At 44.0% G+C, this 25,294-nt stretch overlaps 1 protein-coding gene across 6 annotated transcripts in view; it reads left to right on the plus strand.

Annotated features, from left to right (window-relative positions):
- Positions 1-2,509: 2,509 nt before the first annotated feature.
- SPATS2L (spermatogenesis associated serine rich 2 like) overlaps positions 2,510-25,294 on the plus strand; it is a 64,252-nt gene continuing 41,467 nt past the window's right edge. The window contains exons 1-3 of one of the 6 annotated variants that reach the window (XM_030454437.1): positions 2,511-2,661; positions 3,039-3,283; positions 22,311-22,381. The gene's annotated coding sequence lies outside the window, so the exon portion shown is untranslated. The other 5 variants (XM_030454435.1, XM_030454441.1, XM_030454436.1 and 2 more) reach the window with 5 other exon arrangements.

Here is a 25,294-nt window from a genome sequence, read left to right on the forward strand (position 1 = left end):
TAAATCCCCAAGGTTTCAGCTGGAATGTTTGATGGCTGCCCATGATCATTTTGCCTTTATCAATGAGTAACCTCTGCAGAGGAACTGAATGCTGCAACATGTGCTGACCAGAAGGTTCATTCTGCTATTTGGCATAAACAGAAGATGAGAACTAAACTTCGGGCAGCTGGTGTCCTCTTTTTGAAAATCTAGACTCAGCACACAGCCAAATATTCTGCTGCAAAAATCAAAAAGCTGGGGGCTAATGCTGAAACTCCTTCAGTGCTGATGCAGAATCCGTGGCACATCATCTGAAGATCAACTTCTAGATGTTGGCCATGCATTCCCTGGAAAAATGTTGGCAGATGTTGCATCAGTCTGTGCACGAAAGCCTCCAGTTTCCTGAAGATTTGTTTGAGGCAGTCATTCATGATCCTCGCCACAGAATATTCATGATCCCCTCTCTGTTCCCATTCTGGTCCCTACTTTCCTTTGCTGTGGGTGGCAGTTTCCTTGTGCCAGTTTTTCCACGCACCTGCAGGCTTCCCGAAGCTGTTATTCCCTCTCTGTTTGCTTACAATGCTGCCTTAGTACTGTTTTCCTTGTGTGTTTAGTACCCAGACAGCTCACCCTCAAATATACCTTTTGTGAGGAAGGGGAATGAAATCATTTCAGTGCACGCAGAAAGTACAAAAGCTTTATGGGAAAATGCACCGAAAGTATCCGACTTATTTTTATTTAGCTTTTGTAAATAAAAGTCACAATTCATCTTGAGTAAAATTAACTTCTGTTAGGTCTCAGCTTTTTAAAAAGTCAAAGATCTGGAATGAAGTTACAGCTCAGGTTTTTTTCCCTACTATGCTGTCACAGTAAAACCTCAGCTATTTCTGGCTGATCTTATTTTTAGATTGTTCTTCATATACCATCTACTGTCATTGAAATTAATGAGAAAATAAAAGGAGTGACCTTTGGCTGAGCACATACAGTTTATGCATGAGCTAAACAGCAGGATCCTTTTTCATTCTTCTTTTTCCCACATTCTCTTTCTCCCTGCTCTCCCCCATCCAAATATAATTTGTAAAGCCTTTAGAGCCTTTCATCCTATGTGTTTCCACCGTGTTCCTTTAGATGAGTCTCAGATCTGTGATTCTCATCTATTCTTTTGTGCTGAAAGGTCAGTGGCACCCTTGTTTTATGAGTATAATGCGCAGTTGTCTTGAACTTCAGAATCACTTCCAAAACTCCCAGGCAAAATTCATCCAGCTCAGCATGCAGGAAAATGTCAGCAATACTATAAAGAGCACTCTCAACACAAATACAAGCCTGGACATTCAAAGTTCTGTTGTTTCAAAGAAACCTCCGTTTGCTGAAGCTCTTCATAGTTTTGAAGACATGATTGCAAATGAAACCTTAATTGTGAGCCTGTGGTCTCCCCATAGTGTTAAATAATCAAATTTCTCTCTGTATTCTAGAAGAGTCCATTCAGCAGATGGTGATTCCATGAAGCCCCAGCAGCTGGATGGAGCTGAAACTGCCCAGTGATGTTCAGGTGGGGACCACCAGAGCAGAGAACCAAGTGCTGTCATCCCAGAAGGGGGGTCCTCTGCCAGCATTGGAGGGTTGGGTGTTCCCTACTCAATGCAAATCTCCCTTGGAATTCTTTTCCATGCTGCAGTTTGGGAATCCTGGGTTGGTGTGGGCCGAGTGGCATCTCTAAGTTGTGGTTGAAGGTGTAAGAAATCAGTTTTCTGGCTGGAGGTTGAAGCAGAGATACCTTGTGACCCAGCCAGAGGAGGAGCAGAGGGATGTGAGGTTTTGGGGAGGAAATGAGATGATTTTCCAGTGCTGGTGGTTCCAGTAGCTAACAGAAATGGGAAGGGATGTGTGTTTGGGTTAAGGGAAATGCTGGTGAGGGTTGAAGACCCCAATACTGCTAGTAAATCCAGATTACAGATGCCGAGGGGAAATTTGCTCTTTTTTAGTTCGAAGCATGTGGTTGTTCCGGTGTTTAAATGCAAAGGGAATGGTTATTTACTGCTCCTTTACCTTTGCCTGAACAACGTGCTTTCCTCGGAGCGTTTCGGTCTTGTTTTAAAACACCGATTACTGAGAAACTTGTGGTAAGTTTTGTATCCCGGAGGAGGAGGAGGAGTTGCAGAGGGGAGGTTTTACCCTCAGTGGTGCCCGTTTCACTTTGCTGACCGACAATCTGAGGCCTTCCCCTGCGGGCCGGTGCTGCCGTCCCGGGGCTGCGGTTAATGAGCACAAATCAATTATGACACCGGGATTGGGGCGGGGGGGGTGGGGCTGCCTTCCCTCACACAAAACTCTTCCCGCCCAGCACCCAGCAGGCACAAACCCGGTTGTGCTGCCGGGGAGGGGGTTCGATCCGCCTCCCCTAACCCCACTCCGTACCTCGGGGTCCCTCCTGTCCCCGTTCCCCCCCCCAGCTCCTCCCCGCTCCCCCGTTCCCGCTGCCGCCGCGCTGGGCGGGGGCCGTTACGGCCGTTACTGAGGCGGGCCCGGGGCGGCGCGCGCCGGCAGGGGCGGTACCACAGCCACCACCACACCGGACCGGCAGCCGCGCCCCGCCGGTCCCGCAGCCTCCGCCTCGTCCCCCTCTTCCTTCTCCTTTCCTCCTTCTCCTTCTTCTTCCTCTTCCTCGGCCCCGCTGGATGCCAGGTAAGGTTACCCTCCTGCCTTCCCCCTCCCTTCGGCGGCACCTGCGCGGGGCGGGGGGGAGAGTCCGCCGGGAGTTTCCCTGGGAAGGGGGGAACGTCCCTCGCTCCCCTCACACACACACTCACACGCACACCCCCTCCTGCTTCTCCAGTGCTTCGGAACATCCCCCACTCCCCTCACACACACACACACACCACTGATTTTCTAACGCTTCGAGTCCCGGCTCTGAGATCCGCCAGCGGGCGGAGGCAGGCGGGACCCTCCGGGCGGTACGGGAACTGCAGTCGGGGCCCGCCCGGCCTGCGACCCCGCCCGACGTGCGCCGGGACCGGCTCTGCCTTGCTCGGCTTTTCGGCTTTGCCGTCCTCTCCCGCCAGCCCCCGAAACCGGGCAGTGCCGTGCTGGTGGAGGCTACAGGGTAACAGCCTGGCTTATAAATGATTAACATCCGTGATTAACTTCCCCGGGGAGGAGGGAGCCGGCTCTCTCCGAGCGCAGCCGTTTGTCCCCGGCCGCTTCGGCGGGCAGAGGCGCTGAGGCAGCGGTGCGTTCGGTGCCGAAGGGCTGGCTGCAGCCTCACCCCTTCTTCCTCGGGCTGTGGAGTGCTGACATCCACCACAAGGTAAGGACGAAGGTTGCCGTGCCCTGTCCTACTGTTTCCGCACAAATCCGCCCGTCTGGGGATTCGCCTGAGCCGCAGCACAGAGGCGAAACCACTGAGGTGACACACGGTTGGCTTTTCGGAGGTTTTTCTTTGTGTGCGTGGAAAATAAAATTAGGAGTGGAATGGGTTGATAAGCAGTGTCAGCTGGCAGTATTATTCTCTATCAGAATGCAATGCTTCCTTTGTTGAGCTGTAAACGAAGCTTCTACCCCACCCTCATCATCCTGAGATGTGAATCACTTTGCTACCAGATTAATTTTCTTGAGGAGAGCCAAGAGGCATCACAGAAAATCCATCTGTTTCATTCCTGGTCACATTCCCATGGATTGATTTGGTTGATTCCAGCTTGAAAATATATTTAAGGGCAACTAATGATCTTCCATGGGAATTCTTAACTGTTACATCTGGATTACCAGTGGATGTGTAAAACATCTTACTTCTGAGTTTGGGTTTCGGTTTTTGAAAGCAGCCTAAAAACTTTCTAAAGAGAAAGTGGAAGAGACTGCTGCAAGCAGAACATCGAGGTTAACCAGGAATGTGTTTGCACTGGCCATGAAAGAAATCCTGGATGGTAACCTGTTGAATGCCACTCACAAGAGCCTTGAAGCAGCTGTGAGCAGGACACTGTGCCCTTGCCACAATTGTTTCTGTGAGTGCAGTCAGTCCTTGTAAATGCAGATTGATTTCCAGGTCCTAACGGGCTTGATGAATTTCATGAGGCACCATCAGAACCTGCTGGAGCTGAAGGCTGCTGCTGGGCTGTGAGTGTTCTCTCACTAATTGTGTTATGGGAGTTGAAGGAGTTTAGCCCTTGATGAGAACAGCAGGATCTGTTAAATGTAATGAGACACCAATCAAGATAAGGCTTGTACTGTGCCAGGTGCTATATATATGTGTAAGGAGGTAAGGTGCCAACTCTGGGAAATTTACTGTGTAAGAAAGCATTACAACTAAGATGAGTTAAGGTAAACACCCTTCAAAACTTTCTCTGGTTTATCCTTAAGTGAAGGGGCTGCCTCCACAGTCTTTATGTCCAGGCAGATGCCTGAGGAGGAGCATGTGCTTGAGAGTTCCTGGCTTGTCTGACATTGTAACGAGCCTAAAAATTGAATGTGAGCATCTCCAAGTACTTTCTGTGCTGAGTCTAGATCAATATGTGTTATCTAGTCTGTCTTGCTCAAAGGAGCAGAAGTGAGGCTAAGTCAGGACACCTTCCTGCTGTTTCTCAGATTTTAAGGAAATATTTGTCCAGAGCTGAAATCAGTTTGGGCCCATTTTAAAGAGAAAGTACAGAATTCCAACGGCCTGCAATGTGGTTTATATTTTCTTTTGAGTTTTCTTCTAGCAAAGGTGGAAGTACTGAAACTGTGCCTGTCAGCAGTTGTAAGCAACCTGTGTTTGCTGTTAATTCCCCCAGGCTGTTGTATTTGCATTCCTTTTCACCCACACCTGCTGCCTCTGTTGTCATTCTCAGGAGTGCATTTCCTACCATGTTTTCAGGTCCCACATCTTAGAGGTCTTCAGACATTAAGTAATGAATGATCATCGTGGAGAACACACACAAAAAATCCTCAGCTGTTTTTTCAAAACAATCTGCTTTACACATCCCAAGGAAAGGTCAAACTCCACTTCTCACTGTGCACTGAAGGATAAAAGTAAAGCTGTGTAACAATTTGGAGCAATGAGGCTTTGCACAATGATCAAGGGTAGAAAAATAACTACAACCAATAGTTAAATAAAGGTTGACATGTAATCTTATTGTCCATATTACTCTGGGAAATATGACCCATGCCCATGGTTGGTGCTGCTCTCCCCTCCATCCTTCTGGGCACTGTCCTAATCCTTCAGTTTCTTTTTTCTTTCTCCTGCCTTTTCTTCTCTCCTCAGATGCTTCACCAGCTTTTTTCCTTGAAGTTTTCTTGTTCATGTATGAAAGTGAACAGTACTGAAATAGTTAACTTCTGCAGCAAAGTGTCTTTATTTTAGACTGGGCACCTTCCCCTGCTCATGGCTGTTTGAAGGCAACACTCTGTATCATTATTATATCAAAGAATTTGACCCTGAACTTCACTGAGATTAGCAGGGGGCTGCCCAGCTCCTGTCTCTTTGCCCTGTTTGGTGTCTGAGCTTCTGGCAGTTCCAGAGGATGGTGCAGCAGTCTTCTGCTTCTGCTTTGCATTTGCAAGGTTCAACATACAGTCCTGAGGACTATGAGGTTGTTTACAGAGTGTGAGATGATAGGGAGTACAGTAACCTGGGGGGCGTGTTTGTTCTGCCATGACTTGCACTTCCAGTATGCCTCTGAAGTAGCATAGTAGGTGATTCCTGCAGCAAAGGCTTTGGCCCTTGTACTAGAGGTGATGGGAACACAAGGAATATAGATTCTGGGATGTAGCAAGAATCTGGAGAGTGAAAAACTGACATTTTTTGTCTCTTTAGTTTCACAGTATGTGGGTGGAACAGACGGGTGAAGAGGGCAAGTCTGACAGCTGTGACTTCTCTTTCTGAATGGAAGTGAAGTAATTCCCAAGTTCTGGATATGAATTAGAAGAAATCTGATTTTCCTTATTAGTTCCTGCTGTCTGCTGAAGTTTTGTCCCTGTGAAGCTTGTTTAGAACCACGTGTGAAATCCCACTTTGGGTGTGTGTATTTTTGTGTGGAAAACTGGAGAACTGAAATGTGATTGGGGTGGGTAAAGTGAAACATTCCTTACTTCTGAGAAGTTGTCAGCAGATGAATTTGACCGTTTTTGTGAGAGATGTCAGAAGCAGACTTCAAAGTTAGAGTCAAATGCTTGTTTCCCAGTATAAAAAATGTCTTTCTATTTAATAGGCCATGATATGCTTTATGGGTAATTGAAAATTTGCTCAGTTAATAAGGTGATTATAAAACAAAAGTGACAGTGCATTCACTTATTATCCCAGTGCAATTAGACTTTTGCTAGATCTTGTACCAAAAAAGCTTCTGATGGTTTTCTGTTTAGACAAGGCAAGTAGTGCTGCAGACCCTAATTAGAGTTTTGGACTAAAGTCAAGACTCTGTGTGTGTTTTAAACTTTTCTTGTAAAAAACAATAATACAGAATGCCTGCCCATCTTTTTGTAATACAAAAGATACCCACCTAAAAAACCACTTTGCATGTACATAATAGGAAAGAGTTGTGGCATAACGTTTTCAAAGGCTGTTCTTTTCTTGGTTTGCTCTTAACTGAAGCTGTACAGTTGCTTCAAAAAACACGAGTTACAAACACATCTGCAAAACTTTGTGCCTCCTTGTCCTTTTCCTTCAGACAAAAGGCCCTTTCAGTCCATTGTGGGATGGTCACCGATTTTCATGTGGTCATACAAGAAAAGGATAGTGATTGGCCTTCATAATAAGCCTTTCAGTATGCTTTCTAGTGGCTTGCTGGCTGCAAGAAATGCTTATGGCTGAGTACTGTGTCCAGTATCTAAAGTACAGATAAATCTATCTCCCAAGTGTTGGAATGATAAGTGTTCCAGTGGCAGAGAAGTTTCACCTGTTTGAATACTGGTGTGTTGCTGCTCAGAGCTGAGGACAGGATTTGACTGGTACAGTTTATTTGGTGTTAACTGACTGAAGGTCTGTTACATTTCATTTTTTAAGATGTGGAAACTTAAACCTAGTGTTTCCATGCACTGTGCTTCCTTGAGGACTGGTGCTGTTGTGTGTTCAGAGAGGCACTGAGCAGTGCTATCTGGTTGTGCTGGTCATGGCCAAGTGGACTTGGAGTATGATTTCTCAGGAGGTGACTGCCCACCCAAGGTGTGGGTGTGTTTTGAGTTGGCATTAAAGAAGCTGCTCCCACTGCTGCGTCCATGGAGCTGTTACCCTTCAGTGCTGGGGAGGTCAAGCTGCCTGGCAGCATTTCAAACTCAGAACCTCACATTCAGGGCTGGTAGGTTGTTGTCCCAACCTTCTGCATAATCCAGGTAAAAAGATTTCTGGAATTTGACTGGATCTTACCTGGAACAGCACCAAAAGATGGTGTTTGTGCTCTGGGGCAGTCTGAGTGCTGGCAGTTCTTCAGGATCCTGGTTGCTCTTGTTAGAACCCTCACTCTGAGGGCTCCGCACAGGGGTGTCTGCCTGAGTGCTCTGCATGGCACATGGCTCTTGGTGCTGCTGAGGTCTGATGAGTGGTGCAGTTAACAGGGCAGCAGAACAGGACTTGAGGCTTTCTTATGGGTTTGGTACAACTGCCAAGAAAGAGTACTTGGGCTCAGGCACGTGCTCAGATGGTCATTTCAGATTGAATTACTTACTAAATTCTGTTTTTTATATGACTATACTGTCCTACACATGTCCAGTTCGTGGCTTCTACTTCTGAACTACCCTTAAACTGCTTTCTTTTTGTATTTCAATTACAGTGCTGCCTCTGGTTCTCTGTGTAAAATTAAATGCAATGAAAGCCTTGCACGTGCATTCTGGGTGTGGTGGGAGTGTGTTCAGTAACTGTGGTTTATGCTAGTGATGGAAAAACCTACAAGTCCAAAAATGTCATCACTGGGACTTCTGCTTTCTGTGTTGATGGAAGGCATAACTGTTTTGTGCTGTAAAGTAACCTGTGCAAAATTTGATTTAGTGGTCTGGATGCAGTCTGAATGATTTTTTTGTAGCTCTGTAACAACTTACTGCTGGCTAGAGATTGTTTTGAGTTGGCTGGTTTGTGAAGCTGCTGGCATGGGTTTGTGCTTTGGTTTTAGCATTAGAGCTTGTGCTTCTTGCACTGTAGAGAAGTTGAGGACAGGTCTGGTGTGGAGATAAACTGCTTGCACAGCACTCTGGTGGAGAGAAGCTTCCTCATCTGTCCCTCATCTTCCTCATCCGTCCCTGCAGCTCCTGAGCTTTCCCATATAGTGCAGCCACTTGGTTACTGGCATGAAAGGAGGAAACCTACTTAGGTCTTCAAGGAACTTGAGGTTTTTTTACTCCACAGTAGCCAAAATAGGTTGTCTACAAACACAGTGAGAGGCGGAAAGGGTTGGATGATTTGTCTGGCCAACAGAGAGGCAGCCAGGTCTGACCCATCAGGGAAGAGCAGCAGGAAGGGGTCCCAGGCTCAGGTACTGTCAGATCACAGAGCTGTAGCACTGGGGGACAAGAGGTATTACCTGCCAGGGGTGCCCTGGAGAGGTCTGCAGGGGGAGGCAAATACGGCTGAACTGGAGCAGCTTCTGTGGCTGTGCAAGAAGAGTGCCTGGAGGCTTGCAGGAGTGACATGAGCAGAAGATGGTGGCTGGAAGGAGCCATGGTGAGGGAGGAAGATTGGAGAAGATCCCAGGGTCTGGAAGGAGCTCTGGCAATCAGAGGACTCCAGGTTTTTACCATGTCTGTTTAGATACTCAAGTTGGAGTGGAAGTCCACTTGAAATCCACAAGTACAGAGTTTGGCCCATTGCCATTGCTTCCTTGTCACCCAGTAAAAACAGTTGTCCCTTTAACAGCTGTTGCTAAAACCACACACCTGTCTTTAATGGCCATGTTCTTGTGCCTCATTGTCCTGCACATGCTGATTCTGCTTGGCATTGCTGGTGATGGGAAGGGTTTGCAGAAGGCTGGAGGATGTGGTAGGTATAGAGTTGATTGCAATGATTGTGCTGACTTTTTAAAAATGTGGTAGTTATTATTTTGTCCCAATAGAAGTCAAATAAATGTTCATATAGTTAGGTGTTGGGGAGATCTTGAGCTGAGCAGTCAATAAACTTCGCACCAGAAGAGCTTTGGCTCTCCAGTGTTTATCTTTGTGTGAAAGAGGACTGTGGAAAATATCACCTTTATTTCTGGCACATGCTAAAGAGAGGAAATCCTCAACATCAGTGGAATTGTGCTTTTGTGATGCTCATGTAAAAACAGTATCTCGCCTTCAGAACTTCTAAATATTTGCATTTAAATCTTCTTTTTGTTCTGTAAATACTTTTAAAATGAAGTTTACTGGGCTTTTTGATACAAGTCAGTTCTGATGGTGTGCTGTTGGGTCTGCATCACATCAGGGCCCATAACCTCAGGATTTTTCCTGTCATGAGAGGCACGAGCTGTGTCTGAGCCTCAGTCCTCTGCAGCTGACTTTCAGGGGAAGGGGCACCTCAAGCAACAGTCCTGTCAGAGCTCTACCTGCATTACAAGTTTTGCGGTGTTTCTGATGTTAGTAGGAGTTTGTCTCTGTGTCCTTAGCCAAGAAAGAGAGGGTTCACAGTCCAGTTTTGAGATGGAGAGTACTCTATAATGTGAAGTGTTGCGTTTTATTTTATAGTAAAGAGAGTAAGCCTACAAGAGCAAGGAAATTCTGAACAAGAGCAGGCATTGGGTAGTCTGGAAAGTCCCTCTGCTGTCACCTCATCTGGCAGCAGATGGTCAGCTATGTAAATTGCTTGACAAAGAGTGATGGGTTGGTTGCCTTTCTCTGTGCAATGTGAGTTGAGGTTCCCATGTTAACATTTTTACACATGATTCACTTCAGTTGCAGTGTATCTGACCCTGATTGTTTTGCATGTTACCACATAGATGAGGGATTGGAATTTTCCCTTTGCCTTTCTGGTGTTGGATTTTCAGAGATGCTGTGTGCAGAAAGTTTTAACTGGACTTGTGTGCAGTCAGGTCCTGTGAAAATCAGGCTGTAGGTGCAAGGGGTACCTCCTGAAGCATTTCAATGAGAATTGCCAAAGAGAAAAAGCAGTGTTATTAACTATAGCAAGGGGCTTGTTAAATGGGAGAGGGATCATCTTGCAATTGCAGATGATGCAGTTCAAACCCATTTGTCATTACCATTGTTGCATCATATTAAATGAATAAAGCAATGTTAGTGCAATCATTAATTAAACTGAATAGCATGCCCTTAAGCTATCATTCACTATTCTAAATGGCAGGATCATCTTTTTAGGGAGCAGCTCAGCCTGATAGTAAAGATTCCTTTTCTGTGAGTTAAAAAACCAAAATGACCTCAAGATTGCTCTTCCTTCTGACAAACCCCAGCCACTTCATGCCATGGCATAGATCTCATTCTGGGCTGAGCAGAGCTCCTCCTGGAGCTGCTGGGCAAGTTGGACCCCAACACAGCACCAGTGGTTTCACAGAAGAAGATGGTCAAACAGCAGTGTAGCAAGGGATGTTTGCTGCAGTGCCCCAAAACTTGGCAAGGACAACTCGTTTTGAAATCTTGGGCTGTAAGGCAGGAGTGGGCTGGAGATGCTTCCCCACAGGAGCAGGGGAGCAGAGCTTTGGCAGAGCTGCATTCTCCTTGCAGGCCTTACAGGAGGCATGGGGAACAACCACTGGAACTGGCGCCAGCTGGGCTGGGCTGACTGCTGAGTGTGCTGGGTTTGCTGGATTTTTGTCTTGAAACAAATTTGGTACAAGACTCCATAAAAGGCTTTGCCTTTTGCTGGTTCAAGATTTTTCTGGGAGGGACCTTGGGGGCTGCTTTGTGCTACATTTTTTTTACTTTTTTGATTACAGGCAACAGCAAAGAGCTTTGGGAAGGAATCTGCTTTTAATTGAAATGAGAAATAGTGATAGAGGCTCTTGAGCAGCAGATGGACTCCTTAAGAGCCAGGCTGTAAATTATTAATGCTCCACGTTAATACAAATGTAGAAAGGTACCTACCTGCTCATGGATTAAAGTTCAAAAAAACCAAAACAAACACCAAAGCCACATCAAACCAAACCTCCCCAAACAAACAAACATCTCCCAAACAGATAGACAAGAAAAGTATACAAATAACCTCTTTGTAGTTAAAGGAGCCATCCAGAGAGGAGTCAGATGAGAGGGATGGGATGGAAATACAGCAGCCACTCATAGTCAACACTGTCTTAACTTTGCTACCTAAGATTTTCAGGATGTCATACAAGGAAGCTTGAGTGTAAGTGTGCTTTGTCTTGTTACACGTAGAGGTTAAAGATAGCAGGATTTACTCTGGTCTGACACTGGATGCTTTTTTACATGAGAGCTTTAAAGTTTTATGTGGCTTCTTCCTTGAAAGATGCTACTGGATTTACCTCCCCCCTTCAAACTAGGAGGAGCAATGGGCCCCAGCCTGGCCTCTTTCTGTCTTTCCAAGATGATGTGGAATGCTGTTTACCTATTCAGGATACAGGCTGAAACCTGGAGCCATCCAGGAGTCTATTGCTTCTGGTAGGAATCTGGTAAATTTTTTTTTGTTTTAAAACAAAATACAAAGAAAAGAGATTATGTTGAATTTTGCCTCAAAGCAGCTAATGAATCCAGGCTGATAATTTGTATTAAAGCTTTGGCCTGCAGTCATGTGAAGTGAATTGAGTTCTCATTATTCCTTGAAAGGAGAAGCCAAGAGAACTTGTAATAAGGTCCTAACCATTCCATGTTATTACCACATGGTGATACCCTTGTGATTATTGACAGATGTGAGCATTCCTCTCCCAGACTTGGAGAGAGCTGAAGTGTATTGACCCTCATGTCACTAAAATGACAGGCTATCTGAAGAAAAACTTCCAGAGAGCACATCTTTCCCTACTCTTACAGAAATGGCTCTGCAGTTGCATTTTGTAGGCACTATGTAAGTAGAGAGGAGGGCCAAAGCAGCACTTCCATCTCTGGAAACCTGCCTGTTTTGCCAAGTCTTGGTTTCTTAGTAACAATTTCTCTCCTGGCATTAACTCTTTGAAATTTCCATTCTAGCTGTACAGGAATTGATTTGCCAGTTTCTGTCTTTTAGAAAAAAACATGGCAAAAAGACATGACTGAACAGTGCTATTTGACTGCTTTAAGTCATGTTTATTAGCCAGCCTAGAGGGCAGGTCCTGCCCAGCTCTGGCCCCATTGCCTCCCTCCTCCTGGCTCTCTTTCTGGGGCTTTACTTTGATCAGGCTCTAAATTGTTATTGCATTAATTGTTGGGTGATTTGTTTTCTTTTTCCCAATGGTTATATCCCTTATCACCCTGTGACAGCCCAGAAGTCAGTATCCAAAGAACAGGTGAGATTTCCAGAAGTCATCTTTTGCCTAAATGTGTGCATGTGAGAGGGAGGCCCACAGTGGTGTTTCTGGTTAATTATCCCACTTTATAGTCTAGTGCCAGACTTCAGATCCCAGTTCTGTCTTCAGGCTTTTAAATTATTTTTAAAATATTTTTATTTCCTATAATAAACACTATAAAATGACTACATATTGATCTGTGTAGACATACCTAAAGTTTGAAGGTTTTCCTTCAATTTCTGTGACTTTTTTCTTCACAGGAAGACAGCTTTAGCTGTTTCATGTTTGCTCCTTAGTGGGCCAATGTTGTGTACTGTGGCCTCTACTACTTCATGTTTTTGCATTTGCAGTGTGTTTATTTTTGGGTGTGTGGATGGACAGATCAGTTGTACACTGAGTTTTTGCTTCATTCCTTCCCTTACGCTGGAACTTCTGACAAAGCTGGAAAGGAATTGGCTAACAGATTGGCCTCTAAGACAATGAAGATTGTCTCTTTTGTTTTTATTGGCTATGCTTTTTGAAATGGGAGAGTTTAAAACACTTGTTTCCCACCTACCACCCCCACATATAAAATCTTTCCCATATAGAAGGGATTGCCTTAAAAAAATGCTTAAAATCAGGTTGCTTTCCATCTGCCTTTACTTAAGTTCACTTCTAGTTCACTTTCTTTCTAGTTCAGTGTTAGTATGATTTGTGTTAATTGAGGCAATTTGTTACATACAAGATGAGAAAAGTTGTAGTCACCAGCTGTTATTCTGTAACTTGGTAATTCTGCTTTGAACAGCCAGCTTTTACAGTGTGGTGTAGTCCTGAGTGTACCCCAGGAGCTGCTCCTATGGCTTGCCAGGCTCGTGGACTTCAGGAATTCCTCAGGAGAGGTACTTCTGTACTAAGATGGCTGAGATAAATTCTCAGGTGGTCAGGCAGCAGGGCTGAGAAATGTGGGGGGTGAATATTAAGATCCTTGCTGATGTGAAAGCTTCAGTTGCTCACACTGAGGACTAGAGTGAAAAGGATGAAATTGAGCTGATTTATTGGGTGATGTGAGCAGAGCCTGTACCCTGCAGGTCCATCTGTGAAAGTCAGGAAACCTTGGAAATATGAAAGGTAGGTTGAGCCATATTTATTTTTACTGCACACTCCTCTTCCCTTCTACTTAAGCAGCAAAAATATTCGGGAATAAAATGGAAAAATAAATAACCTCAATGTACTGAGAGTTTGCAAATCTAAGCTAAACAGAACTCTGGTAGTTCCCAACACAACTGTTCAGTTAGAGATGGTAGCTTGGCCACGTTGCATGCGTATAATGTTTTCCATGCAACTTGGTCATCAAACATAACATGTTGCTTTTTAGGGTACCATAAAATATGCAGACTATGTCTTGTGGGAGAGAGGATATTACTAGAGCAAACTTTACTTTTAGGATCTTAAAGGCACTTGGAGCCAAGGTGCCAAGTCATAAATCAGTTGCTGAGGCTCAGTGCCAGTAGTAAATAGATGTTTGTTCCTAGGAAAATAAATACAGACAGGAATTCTGAATAAACATCCCTGCAGGAGGTGCTGTGCAAGTAAACTGAGGCAGAGTCTGGTTTCCTGCAGTATAGGCTGCATCTGAGGTCACTGAAGGCATTACAGACTTGCACCAGCACTCACTTTTATCCCACCTCCTTAGCAGAAAAAAAGCCAGACTGTACTTTTTGCTTTATTTTAGCCCGATTCCTTCACAAGTAAAAGACTGACATAAGCCTTTAAGCTGAAGCCTGGCCCAAAACATTTGAAATCATCAAAGGAACAGTGAGTTCCAGTGTAAGAAGTTTGCTTCCAAACTTTGGGTGTTTGGTGTGTGTGTGTCATTGCCATGCAGAGCCTGCTTTGATGTACAGATCTGTGCTGCATGGAAGCTTCTGTCTCAGGGCTCTTTGTGATGTGAAATACCACATGGGAATGAGAGCTCATTTACACCCAGGGCTCAGTCTGACCAAGCTCCCCTGGGTAATTCTGATCCTCCTTCCTATTTAAACTTCAAAAGAGGTTAGAGTTGTGTTTGTAAATTGATTTCACCCTAAATTTTTGTTGATTATGATCCTGTTCTTAGATATTTTTTTTATGTGGTGAGAAAAGAGGTTGTTTTCCCCATTGTAAATGTAGAGAAATAAGGATTGGAGTTTTGGATAAGAAGGGGAATATATGGAATCTCAGGAGCTCCAGACTGTAAAACATGCTTCATGCTTGTGTTCAGCTCTTGGAGGAGTGCCAGGAAGGAGTGGGAATATGCTTAGCTGATAGCTGGCTGGGAGTTCTGATCCCTTCTCATTTCCAGAGATCAAGTCAATGAGAATGGAATGGAATTAGGTGGAATGAGACATGAGGATCCTGCTGCTGCAGATCTGCACCTTGGGTGTGCAGTGGGTGCTCTCTGAGCAGGGTGCAAAGTGTGCAGCCCTCTGCTGAGCTTCCTTCCAGAGAGGATTTGCATCCCCAGCCTTGAGGTACAATCCAGCACACTGTATCTGTAGCTGATACCCTTGGTTTCCTAACACAACCCCTCACTTAGCTCAGATCTATATGCACTCAGATATATTTTCTCTGCAACTGCTTACTTGGATAATCAAGTGACTTTAACTTGTTTAAAAAAAGCATAATTTCCATACTTTTCTGTCTCAGAATATAGCAATGTCCTGAAATGTGTGTACAGATATATATACCTTGGCTTTGTTATTAAGAAACTATTGAGCAGGCTAAAAAAATTGCTTTATAAAGTGCTGAATAAAAATAATTTGACAGAGGGAAGGCACAACTGATTTTGCTTAAGTGTGCAAAATATAAAGTACTAGTTCCTGCAGAAGCTTCTCTCCTTTTGGGAGACTGAAGAGATTACATGGAGGATGTGCCAGTTTGAAAACAGTAATAATTGCAGTTTAATTGGAAATGAAGTATTTCAGCTGTTATTAATTATAGAAGCTGTAAAATGCTTAATTGTTCTGATTTGCTAGAGATGAATGGGAGGATAGTTTTTGCCCAGGGAATGGCATTGTGGATAGTTTTTGGAACTTAGTTACACTCTTTATTGTTGTGTTTTAGAGGTAATTGTTGGGGCTAACTTCTGTGTAAACAGACTTGAAGTTTGCACAGGTCCACACTGAATTTTCTGTGAAACCTGTGGAGGTTGTGTGTAACTTGGTAACCTTGTGCTGTGTGAGACACAGTATTTTGGAGTTCCCCAGGCTCAGTAAGGAGAACCTTTCCTTGGCAGTTGAACTTCCAGTGTGCAAAAAATGACAAAACTGGCAGTGATGCCAAGTAGCAGGAGAATTCAGTTCAGTTTTCACCCAGAGGCATGGACACCCCACAGATTGCAGGGAATCTTTTCCCCTCATACTTCATAGGATCTTGTGGCCCCTGAAGTGTACAAAACTGGAGATCCCATGGCTCCTCCAGGCACTGAGCATATCCTGGCTCATCTCGGGATATGAGCAATGGTCTCAACCAGGGCTTTCCAGCTTTGTGGTGTTGCTTGGTTACCATCATTCCCACAACTCTCAAATAAAGAAAAGCAAATTTAAAAAAAAAACCCCAAGGTTTCTATTTGTGGGCTAGGCTACTGTACAGATCCAAACAAAACAGAATTGTAAATCCTCTGCAGCTTCTTTAATGATCATTTTTTTCCTCAAGTATTCCACTTGGCTACTCTCAAAGGCTTTCTATTTTAAATATGGTTGGGGTTTTTTTTTTCAGTATATTGGACTACAGCTAGGATTCTGCACAAGCTTGTCAGCTTCAGAAGCTGGAATCCTGACTGGAAGCAAGGAATAACAAATAATGGCTTGTGTTGTTGGGCAGGCTGGCTCACTCCAGCTGGGAAAGCTGCCTTTTCAGAGATTCTTCATATAGAATCATAGAATCCTATAGAATCATATATTCTATCCTATAGAATCCATATAGAATCATATATATGAGTGTGCTCAGTTCAGGACAGGGGAAAAAAGCAAAACTTAGTTTGGAATGTGTTGGGGACTATTTTCCTTAGTAAAAATAATAATTAAGAACTGTCACAACCATTTGGCTAGGGATCTTGGGTCATGTTATGAATCTCTCCAAATATAGCTTCAGAAATCCTCTCCTGCCCTTAGGGAATAATTTTGGTGTGTGGGCTTGGGTGTTTCAGGGAAAATTCTAACCTTAAACCCAATTGGTTGGTCTTAATAAAGCATACAAACACTCTGAGAACTGAAGAGAGCATAGGTGTGTGGGTAGCTGCTCCGTTGTTATTCATTCACAGAATGAATTCTGAATTCTGTATTTATCCACAGAAGAATTCTGCAAAAATTCAAAGCATAATTTATTTATTTATTTATTTTTGGGTCACCTTTAGGCTGAAAGAGGTAACAGCTCTGAGACAGCTGTTTTATTGATACATTACAAATAAGAATACATTTTATTTAATGAAGTTGAATACCAAAATAAGGCTTCTCTGGGAAGAGGGGGTTCCTTGGTGAACAGAGACCTTCCCATAAATCTCCTAGGGTCATTAACAGTGTACTTAGAGTTGGTTACAGAAACCCTCTTGCTGTTCCTGAGAGTGGAGAAAAGGAGAATAAATGGAAATATTTAGCTAAAGATTGAGGAAAAGCAACCACGTCCAAGTAAAACATTCCCAGCTGTGCCCAAAACGATCTCCCATTCATCAGAAGTGTGGGAAGTGCAGGAAGCAGACAGCGATTCCTTTTAGGAAGTGGAACTTGGAAGTGTTGCCTCATGCCCCTTGTCTGAAAGCTGAGGTTTGGGTAGGACCCACAACTCCATCCTAGGACTGCTTTGGGTTTCCAGTGGGTCCACTTCTGGACTTCTAAGAGAGACTTCTCATCCAGTGAGATAATGGGTGTTTAACCTCGTGGTGCTGAATTTCCAGAGTCCCATAACTGAATTCCAGCTCCAGTTCTGTCAGCAGGAGTTGGATAAGACCCTGAATGCTTTGGGAAGGAAAGGCTGAGTAGCATTAAATGAGGAGGAATAACAAACAGACTGCAGTAATGACGAATCACTGTGAGGAGACTAAAGGTGCTTAGAGACTCTAGGAGTGGACTTGTTTTCAAAAATGAATCTGGAGAGAAGAGTCTGAGGCCCATCCTGATGCTCTAGATCACACTGACGTTCCCACACAGCCAGAAAGAGTTTCCTGGCTAGAAGGACTGGCTAGTCAAGTCCTTGGAGAGGTACAGATCAGAGCAAACACCAGAGCTGGTCTGGTTTTTAAAGCATGCTGTTTCATGCTGGCTGAGACTGAAGGAGTGCCAGCTGTGTGTCTGATTGCATTGCTGCCTTTCTGCAAGAACAATTTTACTCCTTGACAAGACCAGGCAGCATTTACAGTTTTTCTTCCTCTTTGCAGCTGTTCTTCATTTACTGTAATTCCTTCCTGGAGCAGTGCTGAGCATGGATCTTGCCCTGGTATTGTTATTCCACTTGTGTCACTGCACAGAACTCTGGCATAGGATGAGAGCTGGTCCAGTCCTTTTATTTGCTTATTTCCCAATCAGATTTTTTTGCTATAAAATCTTTGGCAAACACCAGGTGAGGGTGGTGGTAGTCAGGGAGCTCCTGCTACTTTATAATTGTGTGTATCTTCTGTTGTAAGAAATGTGCAGAGTAAATGTCAGCCTCAGTTGTCCTCTGAAAGCTGGGTCCTGCTGAGCATCCTGACACTGCCTCCTCCACTGGAGTTAAAGACTGCAGTGCACAAAATGGCACATCCTGGGGTAGCTGTGAAGGCAAGAGGAGTTCAGCTGTGAAGAGTGTTGTTAGTAGATGTAAACCAGGCATCTTGCAACTGTTTTGAAGTGTAGCAGTGACAAACAAGGAGCCAGCCCCTAATTACTTTGACTGCATCAGAGCTTCCTGTCTGTGTTGGGGGTAAGGTTGGGACTAAAGGTCTTAAGGCTTGATTAAGTATCAAAGACATGGGGGCTTTGCTTTCCCTGTGCTAAATAACTACACTGACATTTAGAGAAATGAGATTGACTCAGTAGCTGGGCCAAAACCAGAAGCCAGAAAGGTCCAGAATAACCAAGTGCCAAAACTCTCAACAAAATCTCCCTTTTTGTGTGTGTGGGTGTGTGTGCCAGCAGAGTCCAAATGGCCTCTGCCCTTGGTCAGGTTGGCATTGAGTAGAACATTCCCTGCCTTCTGCTGCCTTTTCCCACTGGATGTTCCAGCAGTGGCCTCACCAGAGAGATATCCTGGAATAAAAACTAACTGGAGTTCATTGTACCAACATTCTTCCCAGCTTGGCACGTCTCTGATTACAGCAATAAATCTAGCTTTTCCTTTTGGAAAAGCAAAACACAGACACCAAAAAACCCCCCCAAGAACACAAAACCACCAAACACAAACAGACTGTTCTTAACATGAATTATAGAAGTGACAAAGCCATTAGAATGAAATGTGAGAATGGGGCTCCTCTGCAAGCTAGCAGAACTGCAGCCCTCACTCCTCCCTGGAGTGGCTTGTGTTGAGCTGGGGGATGTGTGGTGCTGAGTTCAGTGTACACAGTGGTTGTGTACAGGCTCCTGCAGGGTCCCAGGGCTGCTGCTCACCCTGGGGGTTTGTGCTGCATGATAGCTAGGTTTTAACTTGGGGCTTTTATTTAGGACTGGAGGACTTTATTTTACTGCTGACTCTAGCAAAGGTTAAGAGCTGGTTTAGACACAGCCAAATAACTTGAATTTCAGTGCTAAACTTTGTCACTGAGCTATACTTAGGGCATTTTGGGCTGTGTTTAGGAGGTATGTACTCAGGAATGGAGGGACTAAAGGCTGTGTTTGCTGTTAGGATCTAGAGGGCTCATAGGGCTGCAGTGGAATTAGTGGAGTGCAGTGCTGAGTTTTGTGCTCTCTGCCATGCCACAGATGGATTGTGAAAGCTTAGGTTCAAGCTGTGGTCAGGGCCAGGCATCAGAAGAGAAGGGGTTGAAGATCCTGTTGTATTCTTCCAGAGAGTAAGGAAGTTTCACATAGGATGAGGAGTCCTGCCCAGAGTGTTCTCTGGCTCACGGTGTGCTGAGATTCTGCTCTGCAGGGTCATTAAGGGCTGCATCTCCAGGAACAGCTGTTGTGATCCAGATTTCTTCTTACTGTCTGGTTGTCGTGCTTGATGTGCTGTATGTTACACTAATTCTGGGGTCAGGGCACTGTTACAAAGGTCAGAGATGGAGAGCTGTGCTGAGCACTGCTTCCTGCTGCTTTTTTGGCTTCTGTTTTGGTGCAGGTTTTGTCTCTGAGCTCTGGGTGATGTGAGCTTTGGCGATGTGGTAGCTTTGCTTCTTGTCTTTTCATACCCTGCAGTGGGGAACAGGGCACTGAAGGGTTTGGGAGGACATGCTTTCTGTTTCACCATCTTTTTTGTTTGACAGTAAAAATCACTTTAGGGATTGACCCTTTATTATGATAGGAAATTAACTTAACAATGTGTCAGTGTTAAGCAACAGTATTTTCTTTGATAGTAAAGAAGTGGAATAGGTTTCCTTTTAATTGGTGTACCTTTTATTCTTGCTTTCCTTTCTCCTCCCTTAAGTCATTATTTCCTGCACAATATTTTCTTTCATAATATGCCACGGAACATTGAGTAAGGACAAAACAGTGATTTAGAAAGGTAATTAAATTGTGGAGAGATCTCATAACAATCCTTTGAATCCTTTTTATTTTTTCCTTTTATTCCCTCGCCCCTCCCCTTCAATTACATCTCATCTGGTCAGATTTGATAGATGTATTTTTTGGAAAGAAGAAATCTTTACCATTTCCAATAAAGCTAAAACTTTTTTCTTTTTTTCTTTTTTACATATGGTATATTGCTGTATTGGCTACAATATTGGTAGCCAGTTGGGTACAACATTGGGTATAATATTGGTATTTTGGCTTTTATAATAAAAATAATCTTTATTATGGTCTTTATAATAATATATAATTAAATGTAAAATATAATAAATATAAAATATAATACTTTTATAATAGTAGCAGTCCTCAAAGTACAAGAACTTTGATTCTAAGTTGGGTAATTTTATACCATGTTTCATACCTGAGACCACACCCAGGAATGGGATTGTGAGGTTGCCTGTCACTTAGGTGGTCAATATTTCATGAAGTTCAAGAGGACAAAAATTGTCCAAAGAACTCACTGAGCAGAGGGGGAGTATTTTTTAAGTTGTAAAACGCTTTGCATTTGATTTTTCAGATTTTAATTTCCCACTGAAGTTGGAGAGGAATCTCTCCCACAGCTTGAGCTGAGTAGGATCAAAACTGGGGGTTAGCAAGTGATGTGTTTTTCAGGAAAAAAAGCAGAAACATTGGGGTGCCTCAGTACAATAATGGGTGTCTTGTGTTTAGATCCTAAAAATACCACCTGCAGATTATGGACATTACTGGAGGGAGTTAGATACCCAGATTTTGGCATCAGAAATGCAGTGGCTCTTGGGAATGTTGCTGTCTGTCTCAGTTCAGGTGCTCAGGAGACAAAAGGGATGTACAGCATCTCCCTCATCCTCAGCCCTTCCTCATGTCCCTTTGAAGGGAATAAAGAGCCATTTGTTCTTCCCTGGAGAACAAAGTACTGGTAGTGCCATAGCACCTTTGTCAGAGCTCTTGGTTAGGCTGTTCTGCCCACAAAGCCCCTAAGTGGGTGTAGTTTCCTCTCCAGGTTTCAAGCCCCTCTATTCATCTGGTGGGTCTGTGCCTGTGGTGTGGCTTCCAATACTCCCAGGTGCTCTGTAGCACTGTGACATGTGTGAGCAATTGTATTTCTTCATCCAAGCATCCCATTTGAAATTGCTCCATTCATTCCTTTGATTTTGACCACAAGTGTGACTCATCAAGCCATGTAGAAATGTGTGTTTAGATTGCCATGGACTTTGGGACCTAAGCTGTGAGAGCCTTTGTTGTGGGAGCCTTTGCTAGCTGAAGGGCTTCAGGGAACACCTGGCTGCCTCATATGGAGAAGCAATTAAGAGCTTTATGCCTTGCTTTAGATTAAACCCTGTGACACTGGTGGGACTTTTACACTCTCACACTTCACTTTGACTTTGGCAAAACGTGTGGTTTCAGTAGGGATAAAACTGATTGAAGAGGACAGCAATCACACTTATAATCTCTTGCAGAGAGTGAGTATTTTGTAATACAGAAGGAAAAATAAGTCTGCAAAGATGATCCAGATGTGGTGGCTTAGTAGCAGCTGATTTCAGCAGTCAGGATGTTCTGAAACATTCTGAAGTTACACTTCTTGGGTTAGCTGAGGGGCTGCTGAACAGATCCTATTCCAAACCAAACAAGGACCAGTGTGCAGCTCACTTAAGTAGCAACCAGAAAGAAATAATTCCTGTCTGGCATGCATGATTAAGTTACAGACCAGTTCATGACTACCTTCTTCTTGCAGAAAGGAGTACAAAACTATCACTTTTTTCCCCCTTCCCCTCTCTCCTGCTAATGGAATCAGGAAATTGGGTTCCAGTCATCAAAAGTGTACTCTGATAGGCAAGGCCTTGTGCTGGGGACAAGGTGCTGGGGTCACTCTTTGGGCTTCTCTCTGTTTCTTCTACGTTAGGAGGCTTGAGATAATAATGTTGCTTATTAAAGAGTGACCACACTGGAGCTCCTCAGAGGGAATTGCTTAGTAACTGGTGAATTACTTGCACTTACAACCCTCTTGTATTAATGGACATCACTTCAGGTTTAGTTCTGCAAATCCCAGTGTGCTGGCTTGTTTGAGTTTGAAGTACATGTTAGCTTTAGAAATGTGTTTGCCTGAGCTGGGAGAACTGTAAGTGTGGTCAGGAGTGGGGCTGACAAGGCTCAAATGGTTGCCTAACCTCCCGTGGGGGTGTAAAAACTGGTCAGGACATCTATCACCACCCCTATGTGTCAGCCAGAGCAGTAGGGGTATGAGGGATGGCTTTTTACAAAAGTTTCCTGTAAGGAAAGAGCAGTGAAGTGAATCAAGAGTAAATTATCTAATTGTCTTCTCTTTAATTTCCAGCTGGTTTTGCAGGAGATAGTCTATTGGAGAAGACAGAAAAATAAGAACAGAAACTGGAGTCATTCACAGAGGTAAGATACCCTTTGTATCTCTCTGCTAATCACTGTCACCAAGTGAGTTCAGAAACTTGCAACTCACACTTTCAGCCTATACTTGACAATGAGTTATCAGGTTTCTTGAGCTGTCCTGCTCAAGCTGATGTTAGTGCCACATGAGTGATCCCAGGGAAAAAAAGAGACAAATGAAGGTGCTGCTTTCTTTACCTGCTGTGTAATTTTGATGCCTTACAAAGATACAGATCAGGGGGTAAGTGTGCAGGTGACAGCCAGGAACCTGGGCTGGCTTCTCTCACCAGGGCAGAGCAGCCTCGTTGAACACCTGAGAAGCTGCTTTGGTTTTCTGCAGAGTCTTTTACTGCTCCAGATAAATTTCTTTGGTTTGTATTTTTTGTCATGAAGTTGATCAACTTGTACTGTATTGTTCTACTGCTACTCCTCATCCTTTTTTTTATTGTTTGAGCTTCTGTGAAGGTGTTTCATGGTTTGCAATTGAAAGTTCTGCTGAACTGGTATTCTGAAAGCATCTCAACAAAGTGCAAGGTGATGTTCAGAGGATGGTGGGAAAGGGTGGCTTCAAATAATAAAAATAATAAAAAAAAATAATAAAAAAAGACAATTAGAGAAACCTGTACAAACTGAGAAATGGGGTCTTTGCAATTCCCTTAGTTCAGAGGTGGTCTGAGCCCAGTTTTTGCCACCTGTTTTGAAGAAAATACTTGTTTAAGCATCTCAAGTTAGTCCTGCTGTTGTGTCTGAAAGCTCTGAAATGGTCTCTGTCCAGCATGTTACAAAAGCATAGGCTCTCTATGCCCATCCAGGTCTGACAAGTGAGCTGATTAGTTCATTATTCTGTGTAATTCTAACAGGGGTGACCATTTTTTCAAATATCTTTAAAGTTCTTCAGTTTCCATGCAGCTTAGGACATCTGGATCGTGTTCCCTAAGAACAGCATTCTGAGAAATCTTCAGTGAGTGAGTTCAAGCCCTGGTTTTATATCTGTAAAATGAGATAACAGTGTGCCTGCACTTGAGCATGGGGGTTGAGATGATGAATAGATTATGTATTGAGATTGGTGAAATGTTCAGACGTGACAATAAATAGGCAGGAGGACTCATTTGCACGTGTCTGCAGGAGGGCTGTTTCACTGTTCCTTAAGGATTGCCTTTTTGCTGTATGGCTTTTTTTTTTTTAACTTTTAACACAGGAGTTGCTACATGGCAAAATTCCAAAGCTTTTGGTGGTGAAGGCTTACAGGGAGTGGCTGAATAGAACCAATCTGTTAGTTAATAGTTCAGCATACTAAAATCAGTAGCTGTGAGCTGGGTGGCTTCCTCAAGGGAAAGAGGAAAAAAGATATAAATGCCCAAAGTGGTTTTTACTCATCTGCTCATCCCAAGTGTGGCCAAGTACATGATGAAATATTACTTTTCTGGCTATGAGCTCTATTTAGCACAACTAAGTGAATCATTGGGTCAGATCCTGACCAGCCCTTGAACTGTCTGGAAGAGATGACCTGCCTGGAGAGCAAGATACCTTGGAAACATCTCCACCCTTGTCAGCAGTGTGACCCAGCGCAGGGATTTTTCAGGAGAATAGTGCTGGCACTCAATGATTTTTATGAAATGATGGTAGTTCTTCAGCTGCACTTGGTCTACCACATCAGAATAATGTTTTGTGTCTCTGTAAATAGAAAAGTTGTTGCTGGTTTGTTAGTGAAGGTTCAGTTTTGTGAACCAGGGAACCAGGTCGTGTGGTTGGAGGGCCACATGTACAAACATGTAATGTCTGGGTTTCCAGCTCTGACAGACCTTCAGGTTGATATTAAAAGATGGCTCCTGTGTGTTAGTGTTCCTCCTGGAAATGTGGATAAAAGTTTTAATCAACTCTGGAAATCTTTTCCTGTAGTCTCTCTCTACCCATCTGTAAGATGATAATAGTTAAGTGCCTCTTTCCCCAGACTGTAAGGTTGTGCTGAGGTTTGTACTTGGCTCAGGTAGTAGGATGTAAAGTGCCATAAAATATAGAAATAGTAAAATATTCTAGACACTGAATCCTGGGGCAAGTTCTGCACTGGAATCTAGGCAGGCCACAGTGCACCCATCTGGAATGAGTTTTCTCTATGACTTGCTGTGGTGGGTTTACCCTGGCCAACAGCCCAGCACCCACACAGCTGCTTGCTCACTCCCCTCACTAGCTCTCCACAGTGGGACAGGGGGAGCAAATAGGAAGAATAAAATCAAGACAACTCTTGAGTGGAGATAAAAATAGTTTTACAGATGAGGAAAAAGGTGGGGACAGGGGAGAAATCAAGTGGAGCAAAGGAGGGGGCAGACAGGCAGGAGGGTGTGCAGCCAGTCTGCAAGCAGCAGCCACCTTGTAAACAAACAATCCCTTCTTTTTCTTCTCAGTCCCAGTTTTTCCTCTGGGCATGAGGGTAGGTGGCATGGAGTGTCCCTTTGGTGAGTCTAGGTCAGGTGTCCCAGCTGTGTCCCTGCCAGCCCTGGGGCTGTGGCCTTGGCACTGTGCAAGCAGAGCTCAGCCACAGCCACAACATGGGGGGGGTTATCAGCATGGCCAGGACACACAGCACCCTGGGACTGCTGGGGAGATTGGAACTACTAAAAACAGAATTAACAGAAGAAAATCCTTTTTGTAAGATCTTAAGAACAGAGTTTTCTTGATTAAAAATGTTTTCTTGTGTGTGCAGATGAGATATTTGCATTAGTATCATGGGCACTTCTGGAAGAGTTGAAAAAGACCCTAAGTATTTGGTGAAGTTAATTTCTCTGCAAAGTGTCTCAGTGGAATTCAGTAGCTCTGAAGTGCTTTTCTGAATGAGGACTGTGAGTTCAGGGTGACCTGCATGTCCTGTTGTCCTGCAGGGGAAAGGCCTGATGTTAACACTGGGTAAATTATCTCAGAAAT

Source organism: Calypte anna, chromosome 7 (genome assembly GCF_003957555.1).
Source record: "Calypte anna isolate BGI_N300 chromosome 7, bCalAnn1_v1.p, whole genome shotgun sequence".
Taxonomy (NCBI): domain Eukaryota; kingdom Metazoa; phylum Chordata; class Aves; order Apodiformes; family Trochilidae; genus Calypte; species Calypte anna.